The 19,035-nt window shown below is 43.6% G+C and overlaps 1 protein-coding gene across 4 annotated transcripts in view; it reads left to right on the forward strand.

Annotated features, from left to right (window-relative positions):
* Positions 1-6,229: 6,229 nt before the first annotated feature.
* Positions 6,230-19,035, forward strand: part of OSBPL8 (oxysterol binding protein like 8) — an 88,675-nt gene continuing 75,869 nt past the window's right edge. For 2 of the 4 annotated variants that reach the window (XM_084304270.1, XM_084304272.1), the window contains exon 1: positions 6,230-6,331. The gene's annotated coding sequence lies outside the window, so the exon portion shown is untranslated. Of the gene's footprint in view, positions 6,332-7,032; positions 7,054-18,753; positions 18,770-19,035 lie in introns of those variants that run through there. The other 2 variants (XM_084304271.1, XM_084304273.1) reach the window with 2 other exon arrangements.

The raw sequence follows: 19,035 nt of genomic DNA on the forward strand, positions 1-19,035 counted from the left end.
ACTGACTCGATGAGGAACCAGAAAGAAGTTTCACAGCTATGGATTCTTTTCCTTCCCCCACAAGAAGGTAACCTCCTTTTGGAGGACAGACTTATGACTTTGTTTTCTCATGTTCTGTTCACTGAAGAAAAAAACACAAAGAAGCAAGGAAGAAGTTCTGGAAAAGAAGGTCCCATCTGGAGCACCTGGAGCTAAATGTGTCCATGTCTTCTTTCTTTCCTGAAAGCTAGCACGAGACGGAGGAATTGTGCCAATGGTACTCCAGCAATCCCACAGATCTCTGTATAAACCGCTGCTATAAACCCTTGTCAAACCATGCAAGTTTGGAGTAAGTGCTGGATTTATATTTCTCTAACATTCCAGTGACTTTGAGTCAGGGTGTGGTAGGTAAATGAAGGGCTAAGTGGTAAGCTTTGGAAATGTTTTGTGAGGAAATCCAGTTGTGGTGGCCTGATCACTGTGATATATGTCTAGGTCCTGGACAAGGAGAAGACTGGCACCTCAGAGAAGTCGCCACAGAAAAATCCCCTTGGTAGCGGCAGAGCTGACTTTGACCAGACTCTCCAGAGGCATACACAGCACCTGCAAGAATCCCATGCTGTCAGCATCAGCTAATAGCTGAAAAGAGCTTAGATTGATCTCATCCTTGCACTAGTCTAGTTCTGAAATGCACTTTGGTTTCCTGTGATAGCATTATAAGGAATAGAAGTTTCCGTCTCTGCAATAAGTATCTCATATTTTAAGAGATTTGTTTATTTCTCCAGCAAGGATCTTTTTTTGATTTCTCACTGCAAAACTCTTTCAGATTATAATTTTAGATGGGGTGAGGGGAGGACAATATTAATCACGTAGCTATTCTTAGGCAGGGGAAGAATTATCTACGTTTCCACCTAGGAACAACTGCAATGACATGTGGTAGTGCAGATCCAGCTCCATACTCCCCAGCTGTGCAATTCAGATCTGGACTTACTAATGACTGTGTAGTCTTGGCCTGAACAAGTTCTAGTCCATGCTATTGTCGACCAGATACAGCTGTATGCTAACAAGTGCATTGGTGCTTTTTGCTACTCCCTCTCTGCTCCCCACCTCTCCTTCAAGAACCTGCTCAATAGGAAGTTCCCAAAACAAATGAACTAAAAGTTTGGAACCTGGAGAAGAGCTATCCTGATGGTGTCACTGAAGTCTGAGGCACCTGGTAGTGGCAGAGACCTTTATAATATGGAGTTAAGAAGTTCATTACTGTAAAGGATTATTCAAACCCAGGAAAGGGATGGCTTTCTGTGTGAAATGTCCCTTTACATCTTACATCCTTTTTGTACCTTTAGCCATTTTGTCACAGTACCAAATACTAATACAAAAGGCTCTGAGGAAACAGGCTACAGAGGTATACAAACTAAATAGCAGGTGAAACAGGTGCCTTAGGTCTCCTTGCTGCCAAGAACTTCTTCTCAGTAGGATTACTGGATTAAAATCCTACTCATACAGCTAAATATAATCTTATCAGGCTCAGTTCATTGTGCATGACAAATGTGAGATTCTCCACATGGAAGCTGGAGGCTAGAAAAGATAATTGCACTCAGCAAGAAAATGGAAGCCACAGAGCCACGTGGAGAGAAGGAGCTTTTTTTCCAAGACAGCAGAGGAGCTGATCCAGCAGATATTTAAAGAGGACTTGTCAGACAAGAGCATACTGAAACCTGCAAAAATGACTAACAAGATTGGGGTTAAGAATACTTGAACACTGTGGATGCAAAAGAATAAAAATATACTGTTACTTGAAAAATGCCTTAGATGAATACCCCCACCCCCAAACGCTATAAATAATTAAGTTCTAAATAAAAATAATATTTACTCCTAAATAACTAAATATAACGCAGAAGAGCAGGAGTGACATATTTCACAGAGACAAGCTCAGATCAAAAGGAAGGAGGAACATATGTAATGGCATTCTGGAGTGCCAACGCCTATGACAGAATGAGCAGTTCCAGCAGATTATAAAATGAAAATGTGATCTAACGGCAGAAAAATAAGTTGGGATTTTTACATTATTTCCATGTGTCAGTGGAGTAATTTCTGGGTTACTGTGGACAAAAGTCATTTCACAAGGATAGCAATCCCAACTGCCAGCCTACTGAAGACAATGAGAATTACTGTAATGCAAATTGGAAACATCAGTTACCTCTAACACAGCTTTTAGAATCAAAGTTGAAATGCCATCTTGTTTCTAATTTCAGTGCAGACTTCTGATCAGAAAAAAAAAAAAAAAAAAAAAAAGCTGTTATTAGTAATGTAAGTAGTTTCAAAACATTTATTCTAAAATGACCATATGTTACAAAGCAGTGTGAAAAAGATGGCACTATTAATGGTACTATTAACTTCTATCAAGAAAAATCTTCTTGGAACCAAACAATAACTCTTTTAACATTTTAATTCGAATTTTAATAATGTCGCAATGCAAATAACTTCCCCAAAACATCCCAGGGAAACGCAGCGAAGCAAGAAGAGTTCGGTGGCTGCAGAGCTGACAGCTCTCTAAGCAATGCGAAGGCTCTCCCGTAGAGGGCAACGGAGACTCTCTGAAAGTCGTTTTCGTAAGGAGGAGGCTGAAAATATTTTCAATGAACATTAAGCTAGAAGGCTTTTGCTATTCTGCCCCGTCCAATCCCAGCCGCTTTTTAATTATAACCAAGGTGGTTGTTGTTTCTTTTTTAACTATAACCAAGAGAACAATTTTAACTTTTATTGTAAAAACGTGTTCAAGCTGAGAAGGAAAAAAAAAAAAAAAAAGGCCTTAGTTCTCTTTGAGAAATGTTGGAAGCTGAAATTTCTAGGAAGAGCAATGAAGAAACAGCTGCCCTGAAAACATAAAAAATCTGTTGCTATCCCTCATATTAATTATTCATAATACAATATTTCCAGTTCATTTCCATGTGGGCTAATTTCTTCTTTTCCTCTAATGTTCAGAGCTGTCTGCACCTCCAGATGAGGCAGGAAGTTATGCTGTGTACTTCAGAGAAACTGGAATTAAAAAAAAAAGTCAGCATGCAGAAAGCTCCCTCATCAGGAATGCAGAAAACGCGCTTTACTTCAGGCTCTAGCGTTGCCTTTAGTAGTTTTTCTCTGTTTTATTTTCCCAGTAAAGCCCCATGCAGTATGTGTTACCACTCGATAATAAGATAACACTTAGCAGGATTACAATGAATTATCCTCTAGTGACTCTGCAAGTATGTTATCTGAAACCAGTGCAAATTTTCTTATCTTCTTTTCTTCACAGAACTTGTTTGTATTCTTACAGCATCTGCAGGCCATAAGCATAGCCCACAAAGATAGGCATAACCACAAAGCAAAACACTCTGCCTTTTTCATGTTCTGCTTATGTTGTAAAGCACTTTATCTTGTTTTCGGATTGCACAGCAGAGAACACACGAACTTAGGAAGGAACTATGACATGGCAGCGCTGTCCTAAGCTCCCACACTCTGGGTAGAGGCTGTTGATGCCTGAATTTGAGCATCATGTTAGCTTATAGTACGTCTCCCCAGTTTACCATTTCACTGTTTCTTTTATAAGAGTTCTGCCAGAGTAGTTGTAGGCTACTGAAAGGCTAGCTCCAACGTATTACTGCAATTTTTATTCTGCAAAGAAGAAATGGGCTAGATGACCCGTGTGTCCTGACTGCACCAGTAAGCCCTAATGGCCCTGAGCAGCCTCCACCCACACCCATGGGCCCAGGATCTCTATTTAGGCTCAGAGCTGGGCCTCCACCCTTGTGGGAGCTGTGTTAGAGGACTGCAGTTCTGCAGATAGCTACAGCTTTGCCCATTCTTGGTCACAGAGCCCTTTGATACAGATCGCAGCGTGTGAGCTGACTTCCTCGCTGGACCTCACCTCAGTCTTACTGCTATTGTTTCATCTGGCAGTCACTGGACCTGATCCAGCTGTGGCCTAGGCATCTCGTTCCTGGCTTCACCTTGAACCCACCTCTTCACTGTGATATTCCCTGGATGCTTGGCTGAACACGGCCACCATCTCCAGGTCTGTCTTGTCTGGGTGCTGTGAAACTGCAACCTGGCTGGTGCGGACCCTGCCCTGCCACCTCTGTTACCCCTCTACTACATGATACCCGGTCACAGGCATGCTTCACAGCAGATCTGTTACACAGGCACATGCAATGTAGGCAAATGTTTTCGCCACTCAATGTATTTGTGGTGCCAGTTACGTGTTTATTCCACCTGACAGTCCAAATGCGTGAGGAACAAACTCCCACTATTTATTAGCATTCCAAGTTCTCAAATGTGAAAATATTGTTTGTGGTTATTTTCCCCTCACCATAAGAGGTCCCTAAACAAAATGTCTGTGGTATAATCCACCATTGTGCAACCTTTGAGAACCCATGTCAGCATTTATTCGATTCAGTTTAAGCCATGTGAGCAGAGGACTGAGCTTCTCCATAAATGATTGCTGTTTTGGTGTGCTGACAGCCTCACGCTTCTATCACCGATCAAAATACAAGCACTGTAATGCTAAGAAAGCACTTTGGGAATGAGTAATAGGAGTTTACTGGTGACCTCCAGGAGAAGCAAAAAGTGCAGCATGGATTCACCTCGCGCACTTGCAAAGTGAACCGACTCCTAGCTGCCCCCCCTGCCCGGTGTCATATTCCTTGTGTCAGACACCGTGACCTGCCGTGGCTGTTCAGGACGACTTCAAGAGCACGTTTTTTCCTGGAGCTCTCAGAGTGTTACTGGGCAAATCTGGTGACAGTGGAAGTAGCTGTTAAAGAAAGAGCTCTGCCACAAGGCAAGGTGGGAACGAGTCACGAATTGCATGCACGGCCAGAACTGCTGCCCAAAGCCATGCTCAGCCCGTTAGCCAGACCACAACCAAACTCACGAATTAAAGCTCTACAGGGAGAAAACCTGCATGGGTAACTCTTAAACGAGTGAATTATCTCGTTCCACAGCCTTCCTTTGGGGAGAAGTAGCATTTAGTTATAGAAAGCTTTGTACAAAGAAACTTCAAATAATTTATAATAATGAAAATAATTGTTCTCTGTATTCTTCAACAGTTTGTACCTAATTGCTGTGGAAGAGAGAAAAAAAAAAAAAAAAAAAAAAGCAATCTTCTGCAGCCAGGAATACATACAAGACATTTCTACAGAAGTATTTGAAAGGGAAAAAAAGGCACTGATGAAAGATACTCAGCCTTTTAATTAACTCGGATTATTCAAGGAACAGAATGAAAAGATTGTGAGTGGAACATTAGCCCAAGATAATGGACTCCTGGTGACACTGCTACATAATGAGGTACAGCAGATAATACTCTGAAAAATAGATTGAGCTGCAAGTCTTATTTTTGGGGTCAGAAACATTAATCCTTTGACAACTTTGCATCGTTAGCTGGGCAGTGCCAACGGTGCCAAACGCTTCTGAATGCCCTGCCGGTACTTTCTCTTGACATAAGTGGAAAGAAGATGCTCGGCATTTCCAAAAGTTACTCAGCAGTTTGCAGCTGCTTCCAGTTGTATCAGCTGGCAGGTGATGAAAACTGAGGTACATTTTCATTTTATTTTAAAGATGGGAATGTGATACGCGAGCTGCTCACTGTGGTTTTATATTGCCAGTGACACGTTTAAAACTGCTATGAGGGGACCTGTAATGAGATGGGGAGCTGGGGGTCAGCCTCTTCTCGCAGGTAACTAGTGATAGGACGAGAGGGAATGGCCTCAAGCTGTGCCAGGGGAGGTTCAGGGTGGAAATGAGGAGACATTTCTGCTCAGGAAGAGTAATTAGGCACTGGGATGGGCAGCCCAGGGAGGCGGTGGAGTCACCGTCCCTGGGGGTGCTCAAGGCAAGGTTGGACGTGGTGCTTAGGGACATGGTTTTGTGGGTGACATTGGCGGTAGGGGATGGTTGGACCAGATGATTTTGGAGATCTTTGCCAACCTTAATGGTTCTGTGCGATTTTTTTAAAAAACAACCGCGGAGCCAGCCCCTCATGGCCCCCTCAGCCGCGGGGCGGGCCCTCCGCCGGCAGCCCCGTGACGGGGCGGGGCGGGGCGCGCCTGCGCTCGCCCCCGCCCGCTGGCGGCGGCGGATGAGGGGATCAAGCGGCGACCGGGGAGCGGGGTGCGCGCCTACGCGTGCGCGCGCGCGGCCGGGGAGCAGCCGGCGGCGGGGCGGGGCGGGGCGGGGCCGCGCCGGGGACGGGGACGAGCACGGGGGTGGGAGGGGAAGGGGCGCGGGCACGGGCACGGCGCCGCTCTGCTCTGCTCGCAGCGGGCCGGGCTGAGCCGAGCCGAGCCGAGCCGCTTCGCCGGAGGGTGCAGGCGAGGTGAGCGGGGTGCGGGGGGCGAGGCTTGGGCAGCGGGGCGTTAACTCGCGTTCGGTGCCGACCCGATTGGGGAAATTTTGGGGAAAAAAAAAAATAAATAAAATGAACGCAGGAGCCGTGCCGAACAGACCCCTTTTTCCCTCCCAGTAAGGGGCAGAGCTCCTGCGAAGCACGTTTTCCCGTGAAATCGCCCTAACGCGGCGCCTGCAGAAAATGGCCATCGGCTGCCAGCCCCGGGGCGCCCCAGATGCGCTGCCGGGGTTCCCCGCGGTGTTCGGGCTCCGTAACTTGTACGGGCGAGGAGGAGTTTGCGCTGCTGCAGGAGCCAAATGCGGGGCTGGGGCAGGGAACGGAGTCAGGACGGGCAGGGGTCCTGCTGCGTGGTCCCGGGGTGTCGCTCCCGAGGAAGCCGAAACGCTGGGGATGTGCTCACAGGCTGTAAATGTCATGCCGAAGTGACCGAGAAGCCTGCTAGGGGGTTCGGTGCTTTCTGGTGCTGGTCTCTCGGCCTTTTGTTAGGGAGCAGAAGATGAATTTGTTGCAGAAGTGGCACGGCATCGCGGAGCTGAAGCTGCCGGGTGGGCCAGGCAGCAATTTTTTATGAGCCTACATCAAGCTCTGAGGTAATCAGGTCTGTGATTAAAAGCAGAACGGCAACGTGTGGTGCTCAGCGAGCGAGAGAATTGTAAAGGAAACGTGAAAGGACCTTCAATGAAGAAACGGTGAGGAAACCGGGTAGTCTGACGGCCTCAAAGCGCGGGGTTTTCTTCAGTTGCGCTCAGTGTAACAAAAGCCCTGCAAACATCAAAGTTTGGTGGCATCCCCCAAACTGTAACGCGGAAATCTTGGTCAGGTAACTTGTAGCTTTTAATGTGCTACGCTGTTAATGCAGATCCCGCTTGCGTGGCCGGTGTGCTGTTGAAGAGACGGGGAACAGCTGAGAGGTTTTTGTGGCAGGTGCTTGCGCAGTCCCTGTCATGACAGGAAACGAAATACCGTGGCTCTTCACCTAGGCTGTTTCGGCACGCTGCTGAGGAAGTAAGAAGTACAGCTGCTGGATGTCAAGCAGCTCTGCCCTGAGTGAACGGTACCATCGTTTTTCCCCTCCTTTCCCATTCCGTGGTTGTACTGATGCCAAGTTAATAAAGCTTTTCTACTTTGTTAAACAGCCCGTTCAGCTAGGTTTTGTTATAACATGTAGTTGACAGCTCTGTAGTTCAGCAGTGCCTCTGCTTGAGATGCAGGAGGTGATGGGCACAGTCTTGGTGAGGGGGGGAAGTTTTCCCACAGGCTTCAGTTTCTTTTAGAGGGCTGCTGCTGGATTTTGCTTGAGTGATTTCTTTTTCTGTTGTCTTGTGTTGTGGTTGAGGTTGATAACCTTTCTGTTTAACTTCAGCCTGCCCGGGGTTTGCCTCCTTCCCTCTGCTGCTGACAGCTCTCCACTAATACACAATGAGGAGTGGAGCTCAGCTTACAGCTGGAGCAATGCAGCAGGCCTTGTGTCACTCTTGGGACTTCCCTGGAAAATGTTTGAGCAGATGTTGAGACTAGCATGGCTTTTGCAAGTTTTTTAGGTGTCAGAAGGTCTAAATTGTAACCAGAAAGTACAAAAAGTAAGTTGTTTCCTTTGAAAAAATAACATTTACAATATTGAGAATTAGTAGAGTCAATATGTTGTTACTTTGTGCACTTACTTTGACCCCAACCTTGTACAATCTACATAATTTTGGACGTGTTTTTTATTAAATTAACTTTTGCTCAAGGACATGGTTTCTCTGCCTCAAACTCCATCAGCTGAAGCAGAATAGCAGCAGCTCCTCGTGGCTTTATCTTAAAGAAACACTTGGCCAGCTCATGGTAACAGCAAGTCGCGCGCTTTCCAACTGGTTTGTCTCAGCCAATTCATTTTTATAATTTCGTACTGTTGACTCAACGGAGCTTAGTGTTTTGAGGATTGCCATTGCATGCGTGCTTTCCTTTTAGAGGTCAGGTGTTGAACCCTGTGAACTGAGCGGTGTTTAGGAAACAGTTGTTGTAATAGGGTGCTGATTAGCAGAAGGGTTGGATGTTAGTCAGAAGGGTTCTGTTCGGCGTGGCTGGTTCTGGATTGCACACAGTCGAAGTCCCATGCAGTGTTTTGCTGTGTTTGTTGTAAAACAATGTTTTATTCCATCTGTACTCTACAACAAGAAAATCTGTTGCAGATGTAATGTATATGGTAGCATAAAAAGCCTCTTGAGAGCAGCTAAAAGTGTTTGACAGATGGTAAGAGGCATTTGGGAAGCGAGATTTTCGTTTTGAAGAAGTAGCTTTTACTTATGGTCCAAGATGAATAAATAATCCTCATTTTCCTCACACCCTTGGTTGTAGATGGGAGTTTTAGCTCCGTTAGCTTTTTCCCCTCAGTGTGCAATATTGGTCCTTCAGCCAGTAAAAATGTCACATCTGTCTCTCTGAAAGCTCCTGAGGTTGCAGTGACTTTGACACGATGCTGGAGTGTGCGTATCCGATCTTCCTCTATTTTTTCATTCAACTGTTTCCCTTCATATCTCGTTTTAGTGTTCTTGCAGCATCTAAGCTTGGGTTAGTTCATGCCCTATCTGCATGTTCACTCGTTTTTCCAGTGCAATAGTCCTGTCACCCAGTGTTTGTATTGAAGTACTGCAAAAGATGGTAATACGACTATTCTGGTGAGATGAGGGAAAGCAGCTTGCTTCTTTCAGAGTTACCTTTTCCTTGCCTGCTGACAGAAGCCACGATATTTTGAAGACCAGAAGATTGCTTTTTAAAAGGCTTGGGTTTGGGAGGGGAACTATATTGGTCATCATTAAACCCATGGAAAAAAAAATATATTTTTTAATCAAAGTCAGTGTTGTAACACAGCTTAGGGAGATGTGTATTGTAGGTAATTTTTTCATCAGTGTCTATTTAAGGAATTATGCATTGGTTTTAATATTCATTTGTCTGAAACCGATAGTAAGCTGGTGGTCAATAAACCAAAGAGGATACTTGTTTGTGGCTCGGGCTTTATTTATCTTTTTATCAGGAATAGATTTAATAAATTAAATAGCATTTTTAACTTCTTCTCTCCACCCTGCCCTCTCCCCTCCCCCAAAGCAACAAATCTTGTAAATGATTTACCTGACTCTTCAAACAGCAGAAACATCATTCCAACACAGGGTTTGTCCCGTGTACAGTAGGCTTTTCTCTAAATACCCATACAGTGCCTCATCTCACCAGCTGGCATGTTTTCCACGAAGAGGTGTTCCTTAGGTGTTGTGTTTTTACAGGTGATTTGGAGAGTTGAGGCAAACAGCACATTAGTCAAAACTTGATGATGTGAAGTAGTGGGAGTGTTATTAATGGGGGATTTGTGTGGTAAATGCAGGTTTGGTGGCTGGCTAATTCATAAATTATTGAAGGCTCTTGGCTGTGTGCTAAAGCAGAAATGATTCATTTTAAGAGTTGTGAAACAGTTTTTGGCAGGTACGTGGCAGGTTCCTTTGCTTGAGATTTTATGGGGAAATTTTTTTCTAATTACTGTTAAGACGTAGTAAAAAAGGATGCTTCCACAGGTGAAGCGAGTCCTCTGGGTGAAGCACGGGCAGTGTTTGCTCAAGTATTGCCCCGAGTGATCTCATGCTCTGGTTAACACATTCAGGTCGTACATTCCTGCAGTCTGTGCAGGTTCACAGAAGCGTGTGATGATGCTCTAAGTCTGTGATGAGGTATTCATCAAGTGGCACTGAGTTAAGGAACTCGCTTACCTGAGTGCTCAGCTTCCCTCTTGTAGTTAGGAAATGGAAAAGGTCGCTGGGGGGGAATATGGGAATGTTGTCAGAGCGTGTGGGGGTGCAAAGAGGAATTACATCTGGTCAGGGACTTCAGGTCCTTTAGGCAAACCCGACACTCCCAAATCCAAGGGCCCCAGTGAGGTGCACCCATGAGTGCTGAGGGAGCTGGTGGATGTTACTGCTAGGCCTCCTTCGCCATGCAGGTGTCTGGGTGGAAGTGAGCCTGTACCCTTCGTAAAGCAGGTGCAGCTCTTAAGCACAGGAGGGATAGATGGGACATCCTGCAGGCATTGAGACGGTTTGGCTGCCCAAGCTGCAGTTCTGTGTTTTGCAACTGTGGGGTTCAAAAATTGCCTTGCTGTGCTGTACCGGGGGAGTGGGTTTCCCATTGTTTGTCATTGGAGAACTACTCTAAGCGTGGCTGCAGCCTGAAAACAAATATTTAACGTGCCCCTAGGAGACGGCCGCTCTCCTTACTTGCGTGACATTACCTGTGCCCGATAAGAGCTCCGTTATGTAAGGAGTTCCTGTTGAATTACCAGCAGCTCTCGTGATGTTTCTCTTGGTATTTTGCCAGTGGGAAGCCATCACAAGAATTAGTTTATTGGTGTCCTGCTGAGAACTGAGCCAGTTTAGATATCCCGTTAGAGCAGTGCAATCAACTACATAATGCACAGAAAATGTATTGGTCGAAACAAATATATTACTGTGCAATGGCCAGAAGGTAAGGTATGTTACTTGGGCCTGACTCTAAAGTGCCAACCATTTAAGTTTTTATTCCCACTCATCAATACCCTCAGATGTAGCACAAAATGGAGGCAACTCATTAGCTTAATGGATTCACTGTGCTTTTTGTCCCTTTTAGAGTGTCCCATTGTGCCTGCAGACGGGGTCAGATGATGAGCGTGCTGCTCGCATGGGAGGATGGCAGCGGTGTCTGCTCCTTCTCTGTGCTGCCATCCGTGCTCCAGCTGCATCAAAGCTACACGTGTGTGTGTGCTTTATTCAGCCCTGGCTCCCTGGCTTTACAGGTGGCATCCAAGCTCAATAAAATGGCTAGGCCCCTTCATGGGTGGAGTGGGGAAAGTTTTTTCATGCTGCAGCCTTATCCAGCTGCAGAGAGCCTGCAAAGTCAGCCAGGCGCCTTGGAAACCAGACCTCTCTTCCCCTCAGTAGGTAGATGTACCAATTCACTTTCTGGAAGAAGTCACCTGCTCTGTGCTCTAAATTATACATTTAAAACTCTCTTTTATACAGTAGTATTCTTACACAGCCATAGAGCTTCAGTACAAAGAAGGGAAGGCTGTGCCAGGGTGGCTTCTGCTCTGCCACACGCTCTCCAAGGGTTGTAATCTCTGTAGAAGCTGTGCAAGATGCATCTACGTGATATATTTCCATTGCTAAATGAACTTCTGTAGAAAACTGGGTGGTGGAGCTTATTGTCGACAGCAGAGACAGCTTTTGGAGTATGGCCAAAAAAAAAAAATCACGGTTTTAAGTTTTTTTTTAACTTTTTACAATGTATTTTATATGTTGGACAACTGTACTGGCATGCATGACATATAGTCCAAATCAAAGCTACGTTCTGACGCTATTTCCAAGGCTGTTTTTTTGCCGTTGGCACATGTTTTATAAAGCAGTACATTAGCTGTAAAATCTTCAAAGCAGTTGTCTTCTGGAGTGCTCAGCAAAAAAAAAAAAAAAAAAAAAAAAGCTGTGACAAGTGAGAAAAATTAGCTTGTGAAACAGCTCTCAATTTATCTCCACTGGCCTATTTTGTACCTGTTTGTTGGTGCTGCTCCTGTGCGGATTTTGATGTAATACCCTGAATCCATTTGCCTTGAGCTTTGATTTTGCTACTGTTGGAGCTCAGTATTTCCATGTTTTAGAAAACTTGCCTCTGCTATTTTTTTCCCAACCCCACAGTATGCTTCATAACGTTGCGCTATGTTAATTAAAGTATCTGCATGAATAGTGCATGTAATGAATGAACTATAAATATGTATTCAAATAACTCAGCTTAGTTTATTATAAGAAATAAATCCAGCTCTCCAAGGACATTCTGATAGTTTTTAATATTTCACTGTAGTCAGTTCAGTCAACTTCAATTGATTACAGCCTGTGTAATTAAAAACAACAAGCAAAGCAACAACAAAAAGCAAACAAAACGGGGCTAAGTTTATTTCTGTTGTCTGGCCAAAAAAAAACTGTTGTGATTTGTTTTGCGTAGGTTTTTTGGATGAAAATAATGTACCAGAAAATCGTTCCAGTAAAGAATGAAATTCCTAGAGTGTGAAATGTGATTTTTTTGTTTTATTTTTTCTTAAGAAGACTTCAGAAGCATCGAGCTAGATTGGTCGTAAGTTAGAACACTAGAAGATAGCAATGAACTTACCTAGTAGGGGCCTGCTGAAGTTCCTGACTTCAATATACGACAGATGTCACTGCAGCAAATCCCTTAGGTGTAGCACAGTCTGCCCCAAACACTGGGCATGTGCCCCCAGGTGCTACGCAGGAAGGAAGGGTTTTGCTTGATGTCCTGCCTTGTAATGGCAAAGTTGGATAATTAACTGCTTTTTTTTTGAGTAAGCTCTTGGCTTATTTGAAAAATGGAGTTGCGCTGCCTTAATTTTTCACAAGACAGCGAAAAATAAATTAGGTTATAAATGCCTTTTAATGGGAGGGGCTGAGGTGCAGTCTTTCTCCCACAAAGCATTCTCCAAATCCATTAGTTGAGCTGCTTGGGGGTAAAAGACTTGTGCAGTATTGCCATGTTTTTCTACAAGTCTTAAAAGCTGCTGTTCTGCTCTTTGAGGGATTATTGGGCACTCAATATTCAATGTTTTTTATTATCTGGAAGACTAACTTAAAAAAAAAAAAAAGTATATGTACTTTAAGTACTTGAAAAACACTGATTTTTATTAAGGCATAGTCCACGTGTAAATAAAGTATCCAAGGACATTAGGATGATGTATGAGAATGGTACCTAAGGGAAGTTTTATCTTTTCCTAATATACTAGTCCTAAAAATACAGGAGTAGCCCTGAGGTGAATTATTAATGTGATGAAAATGACAAGAACTGAAGACAAGTGCCACACCTCCTGCTGTTTAGCAAACATTATCACTGATCTTTGAGTTATTACTAGTGTGCTTGATCCAAGTCTAGATGAAACAAAGTTTGTGTAGTAGCTGAAGAGAAATTAAAAGGAAAAATAAATTAAAGCATAAACCAAATGTGACTTGTCAAAGACTCAAATAGTAGCTTGTGTGATTGGGAAGGGAAAAGCAGAACAGTTTTATGGACGTGGGCTTCGTCTTGGTGTGAGCTGAGGGTTTCTGACCGCTCAGTCTCCTTCTAGCTGGCATTGAGGCGGTGAGGTACTGCACATCAGCCACACCATTAACAGCCTTTGCATTGCAAACCTGGGGCAGATGCTGTAGTAATTTGGCTTTGACCAGCCTCTGGGATCGTTACATGCATTATAAAGCCAACCTCTGTCCTGAGTATAGCATGCCAGGTTTTATCTAAATGTTGAAAATGTTTCATTTTGCCATTTTGAGTTATAGAATTGAGTAACCAGTCGTCTGCCAGCAGAATTCAATATAGAAAACCTTTGGGAAGGGAGGAGAGGGGTCTGTGCATCAAGAGTCGAATTTAGGTCTTGTATGGGGGAGCCAAGATCAAGGTCCTCAGGAAGAAATTTCAGGATCAATACTAATGCTCAGACTTAGGTGTCTTCCAGCTCTCCAGATAGTAGTCTCGGAATAGGATGTGCTCTTCTGCTGTTTGATTTTGTTACGGGGAGAGTTCACAATGCTCTGTGCTTCTCTGCAGTATTGCTGCTGCTTTTTTTCTGATTGTGTTATTTTCTAGCTGGAGCAGCTAGGAAAGATAAAGCGACGCAGGAGCAGGAAGAAGGAGGATTGAGGAAGGCTGTAAAATCCTTACTGCAGCAGCGTGTAGGGTGAGCTTACTGTGACTGTGCCTGACTGTGCTGCAAGTGGCTGACATGGGAGGTGCCTGAGGTGGGTGTAATGTGCTCATCACTTATCTCTTGGAAGTGAAAAAGACTCGCACAGCTTTCCTGAAGAGCAGATGTGCATACACCTGGTGGACCTTCCCTGTCCAGAGTCAAAGTGGCCTGTTCTCTTCTCTTCTGCACTGCCTGAGCGGGATGGTGAGGACCTTCCACGTGTTAGTTTATTGAGGAAAGGACATCTGGGATTGTTTTTTCTTGTCATATACAACCTGCCTACTTTTTCCTGCAACTCCAGCTAAACTGCCCGCTCTGATTTCCTTGATTCCTTGTCATCTTTCTCCTGCCTTGGTCTCCTGCACAGACCGTGGTTAACTTGCTGCAGGGAATTTTCTGTCTCATTCCTCGCAACTCTGGGCACCGTATGACTAATCAAAGCTTTAGCTTTCTACAGAAGATAATAGTTTTAGAAGGGGGCATGATCATAACCTTGTGTTCCTTCTTGATAGCTCAGACGCTGTGGAGGGCTGCTAGTTTGGGGTGGGAGGATAATTTTTTGTCGTAGCATGGTTCTGGTGTTTTGGTTAGGTGGTGGATTCTTATTTATTTATTTATTTTAATTTTATACTTGCGGGTGGTATACAGCCAGTGGTACCTGCTGTCTGCATATGATACAGACAGGGCCTGTGGAGCATCTGCTCTACGGCAAGGAGAGGCTAAGCCTGTAGAACATAATTTGTGTGTGAGCATGTGTATATTTGTGTGTGTAAAAGAGCTGTGCTAGTAATACTAGAAGCAGATAACTTTTGTTGAACAGCTAGCTGACCGTCATCAAGTTGGAGATCGCAGCTAGGTAGGGCTTGAAGCTAACGCAATTGTAAGGGTTAATGTGACCCGAAGTCCTTCATATTATTTGCAGGCTCCTTTAGAAAAAGAGGCTTTTGTATGGATACGCAAAGCAACTTTATATAATCCCGAAGATGCAAATTGTAGGCTTTGAAGATAACTCGTTGCTTTGATTAGTGTCTCTTTAAAAAGATTTCCTAAATTGAGTTTGCACAATATATGAAAAGTGGCAATTCTAAGCCAGTAATTCTGGCTTCAATTATTCTACTCAAGATTTTACTAGATTGGCTATTTTGGCCAGGTAGAGGCTGAGAGATTCACGTAACAGTACGTTTCTCCTGTACTGAAATTACAATTTTGTGATGTTTCTTTTGTGATCAAATGAAATTCTCATCAGTAATAAAAAAAAAAATGTAGTCTCTATGATTGTAGAGACAAGCCAATAAGCTAATATTTGAATCTTGTTTTGTAAGCCAAGTTAAGGACCCTGTGCTTCCCTAGCTGTAAAGATTTTCTGCGTGGTGTTTGTAAAGCCAAGTACCCTGGTTCTCGCTTGAAAATAAGATTGTAGTTACACTGAGCTGTCCCTGACTTGTGCTGCAATGAGAGGAGAGTGGACAAATTGTAATGCAAACAGCTACGTTAACATGCCAGCAATAGAAACTCTTTTAAGGCCTCTGATATTTACAAGCAAAATGCAGATTCTGTCTCCTTGAGTAATGCACAAACTACTGAGTGTAAGGAGAAGTTTTAAGACAGGTTTTCAAAATTGTCAACCAGAAAGAATTGCCCTCCTTTGAGAAAGGCTCTCCTTCCATTAAAAGCGAAAGCCTCACCAAGGTACAGAAGCTCTGAGCATCAAGCTTATGCTTGCTAGTCAAGACAGAAAACAGCGTGAGGAGCTGCCCTGTAAAATGAGGGAAAAACTGCTGAAAATAGATCTGAGAGTGTGAACAGACAGGTCTGTATCGTGTTGGCTACTTGCAGTGGATATTAATGGTACACGTTTATTACAGTGCTTTAAAGAGCAATGCTTGATATTCTCCTCTGTGAACATCGAGAATATTTCCTTTTCAGCCTAATGGTCAGTTCCTCTCAATGTCACCAACGCCGTTTGATGCTCAGCTGGGAACAGGAGGACAGGCTTTCTGTAAGCCAGGAGGTGTAAGGCAGGGAGCCCTGTGGTGTGTGCAAGGTGTTTGGTTGTTTGTTTTTTATTTGTAGAAGGCCTCTGCTTTGGTCACTGCCATTTCAGCTGGAAGGTTACAAATTCTGCTGCTTTGCTTTTAAGAGCCATGTTTACGTTGAATTAAAACAAGCTTTAGTGCTTTTTTCCTGGTTTTGGCACCCGGACAATATTTTTCTTCAGTGAACTTTTGAAAGTTGTCCTTGTATATCTTATCGTGGGTTTCTACTTTCTTCCCAAACAGAGCTTGATTTATACCAACAGGAAGAGTAGAGGTCTGTAGCTGGTTATTATTTTAAAGCATAATAAAGTAATGAATAAATGCTGCAGCTTATAATGAGTATAAATAGCTATTTTTATAAAGTAATTAAAAAAGTGGCCAGAACATATTTTATACACATTTTTGACTGTATTTTATTATCAAATGATATTTATTTTTAATGAAAGAAAGTACAATTAAAATAAGAACAAAACTGCTTTTTCATCTTGTTACTTTTTCTTCTGATTGACAGATTGTTTTTCTAACTACCATTCACTTATGAACAGGACTTCTATTTTTGAGCTTTCTGTTGGCAATGGATATAGCAGGTTTTTCTCTGCTTATCTTCTTTCATTGTGACTTTTCTTTGTTCCTTTACATGGATTTCTTTATTTCTGAACTCCGTTCCCTAGCTGAGCTGTATGATAAACTGGGGAGTCTTTTGCCCTCTTAGCACATGTACAAGAATTGCCTATGCCTCTGAAATTCTTACAGTCTTTGTGGTTCTCATGCTGTGGATAGATAAAAACAATATCTTTTTAATACATCAGCTCTTCTTCAACTTGCAATGATAACTTGTTCATCAGGTTACTAAAGACTCAGCGGAAAAATCAAGCTATTGATGGTGTATTCTGCTTTTGGAACAAGACCTGTGACTTGTCTGCAGCACCATGAGCACGTGGTATTGCTGGGTAGGACTGGGAGGCTTAGGGCTCTTGAACCTTGGGGTCTTTCAGTTTTGGTTTTAATTTTAAACTTAGGAAATGACAGGTTGCTGCATCTTAGGTAAAGTAGCTTGTTCGTCTGTTGTTTGTGACAACTACAGACTAAAGTTTTCAATTTTGTCTTTTAAAATCTGGATGTGGAATATTGTCTGACAGCAGAACTTTTGTGGAGAGAGCATGTACAAAAGCATCGGTACTGGTGCTCACAGTAGAGGAAGAAGCTAGAGTGACAGAGACTTGACATCACTCTCCACGTATAGTGTCCAGAAGTGATAGCTGAAGCATCTGAGATGTGACACAAATCCGGGCTATTCTTTGTAGACATCGGTGAAGGCTTTGAAAGAAATGCTTTCACTTCCAGCATTAACAGTCAATTTCATTTCATGATTTATTTTTTTTTTACTGTTAGTTTCTTGTAGGCGAATAAAACATAAACTGTTCCCTTAGAGGATATTTCTGTCTTAAGTTCGGACTCGAGAAGTTTAGGTTGTCTCGAAGGACGAGTAGCATCTGTTGTGATTCATAATTCTGAACGCTGTCGGGGGAAGTGCTGGAGAAGCAAGCTCTTCACTCCTAAAACACGTTTCTGAATATAGTTCTGTGCCTTCAGAGAGGTGATGTTTGCATTTGCCCCTTTATCTGTGAACCCTTGGTGGGAGGGAAGGAAGAGAGGTTTGTTTTCGTTGTTGTGGTGTGTTGCTGGTTTTTGGTTTGTTTGGTTTTGTTTGTTTGTGCTTGTCAGGGAGCAGCTGGTGTTTTCCTCACTTGTAACTCGATATAAGCTACCCCGCTGCAGCCTGCTCCCCGCCTGCTGGCGCTGAACGGGCCGGGTAGTGAGATCTGAGAGAACAGAGAAGTAATTTCTGAGCAAGTGTGATCTTAATGAAAAGCTGGAGAACATCTTGAGGGAAGGAAGGAATGTGTGTGGATGTTACCAGGGTTTTAACTTGCAGTCTGAAAGCCTTCACTGAATTCTCCCCTTGCCCCAGGCCCCATTTCCTCTAGTGTGAGGGGTCCTAGAAAAGACCTGAGTCTTGAAGGAGGAGAGAAGAGACAATGGGGCATTTATATTTTCACTTCAGGGTGTAGTAGACAGAATTTGCTGACTTGACTCAGCACCTGCCCTCTTCTTGTGATGTGATGTTACTATTGCCATCCCTATTTGAACAAAAGCCTACTTCAGCTCTATGGACTTGCTCTCCACCTTCTTACAGAGTCAGGAGAGCTTGGAGTTCATGTTCTTGATTAAAAAAAAATCTTTTTTTTTTTAATTTTTTTTATTTTCCATGTTTGTCTTGTAGCCTTCTTTCAGACTCTTGCCCTGTGTTGTTAACTGTTTCAGTCACATTTGTCTGGCACTCTTAAATGCCTTTTCTCCGTCTGAGCTTTGTTCTCAGGTTTCTGCTTTGATGACCGCATTGTTTGGCACCATGCACGACTGCCACGTCTTCCTATCTTCTTTCAGATCATCCGTGGCCGTAGCAGTTTTATCTTCAAGCCCATGCATGCACCATCCTTTTTCTTCTTTCAGTTAAGTAATGATATTATATATGTTTTTCTTCCTGGCTGCTGGCCTACTGACTTAGCAACTCAGACACCTGGTGGCATTCTTCTGCCTTCTTTTCATCACCTTCTGGAGAACAATACTGGTGTACGTAAGGTTTGTGCATGCAATATACGTGTGTATTGTGCTGTTGCGAGATTTTGAAAGTTTCTGCCTGAATTCTGTGCTGTTTAATCTTTGCTGCTTAACTTGTATTGCAGAGATCATGCTGGTGTAACTCTGTGGGAGAAGCTGCAGTGGAGGTGCTTATGTCAGCAAGTGCCTCCTCCCTCCCTCCCTTTCTCTCCAGCCAAATTACTACAAATGTGAGCTGTACAAGCAATGACAGTAATTCCCTGCTCCTCCCAGTGTGC

The sequence above is a fragment of the Netta rufina genome (assembly GCF_964035555.1).
Source record: "Netta rufina genome assembly, chromosome: 1".
Classification (NCBI taxonomy): Eukaryota; Metazoa; Chordata; class Aves; order Anseriformes; family Anatidae; genus Netta; species Netta rufina.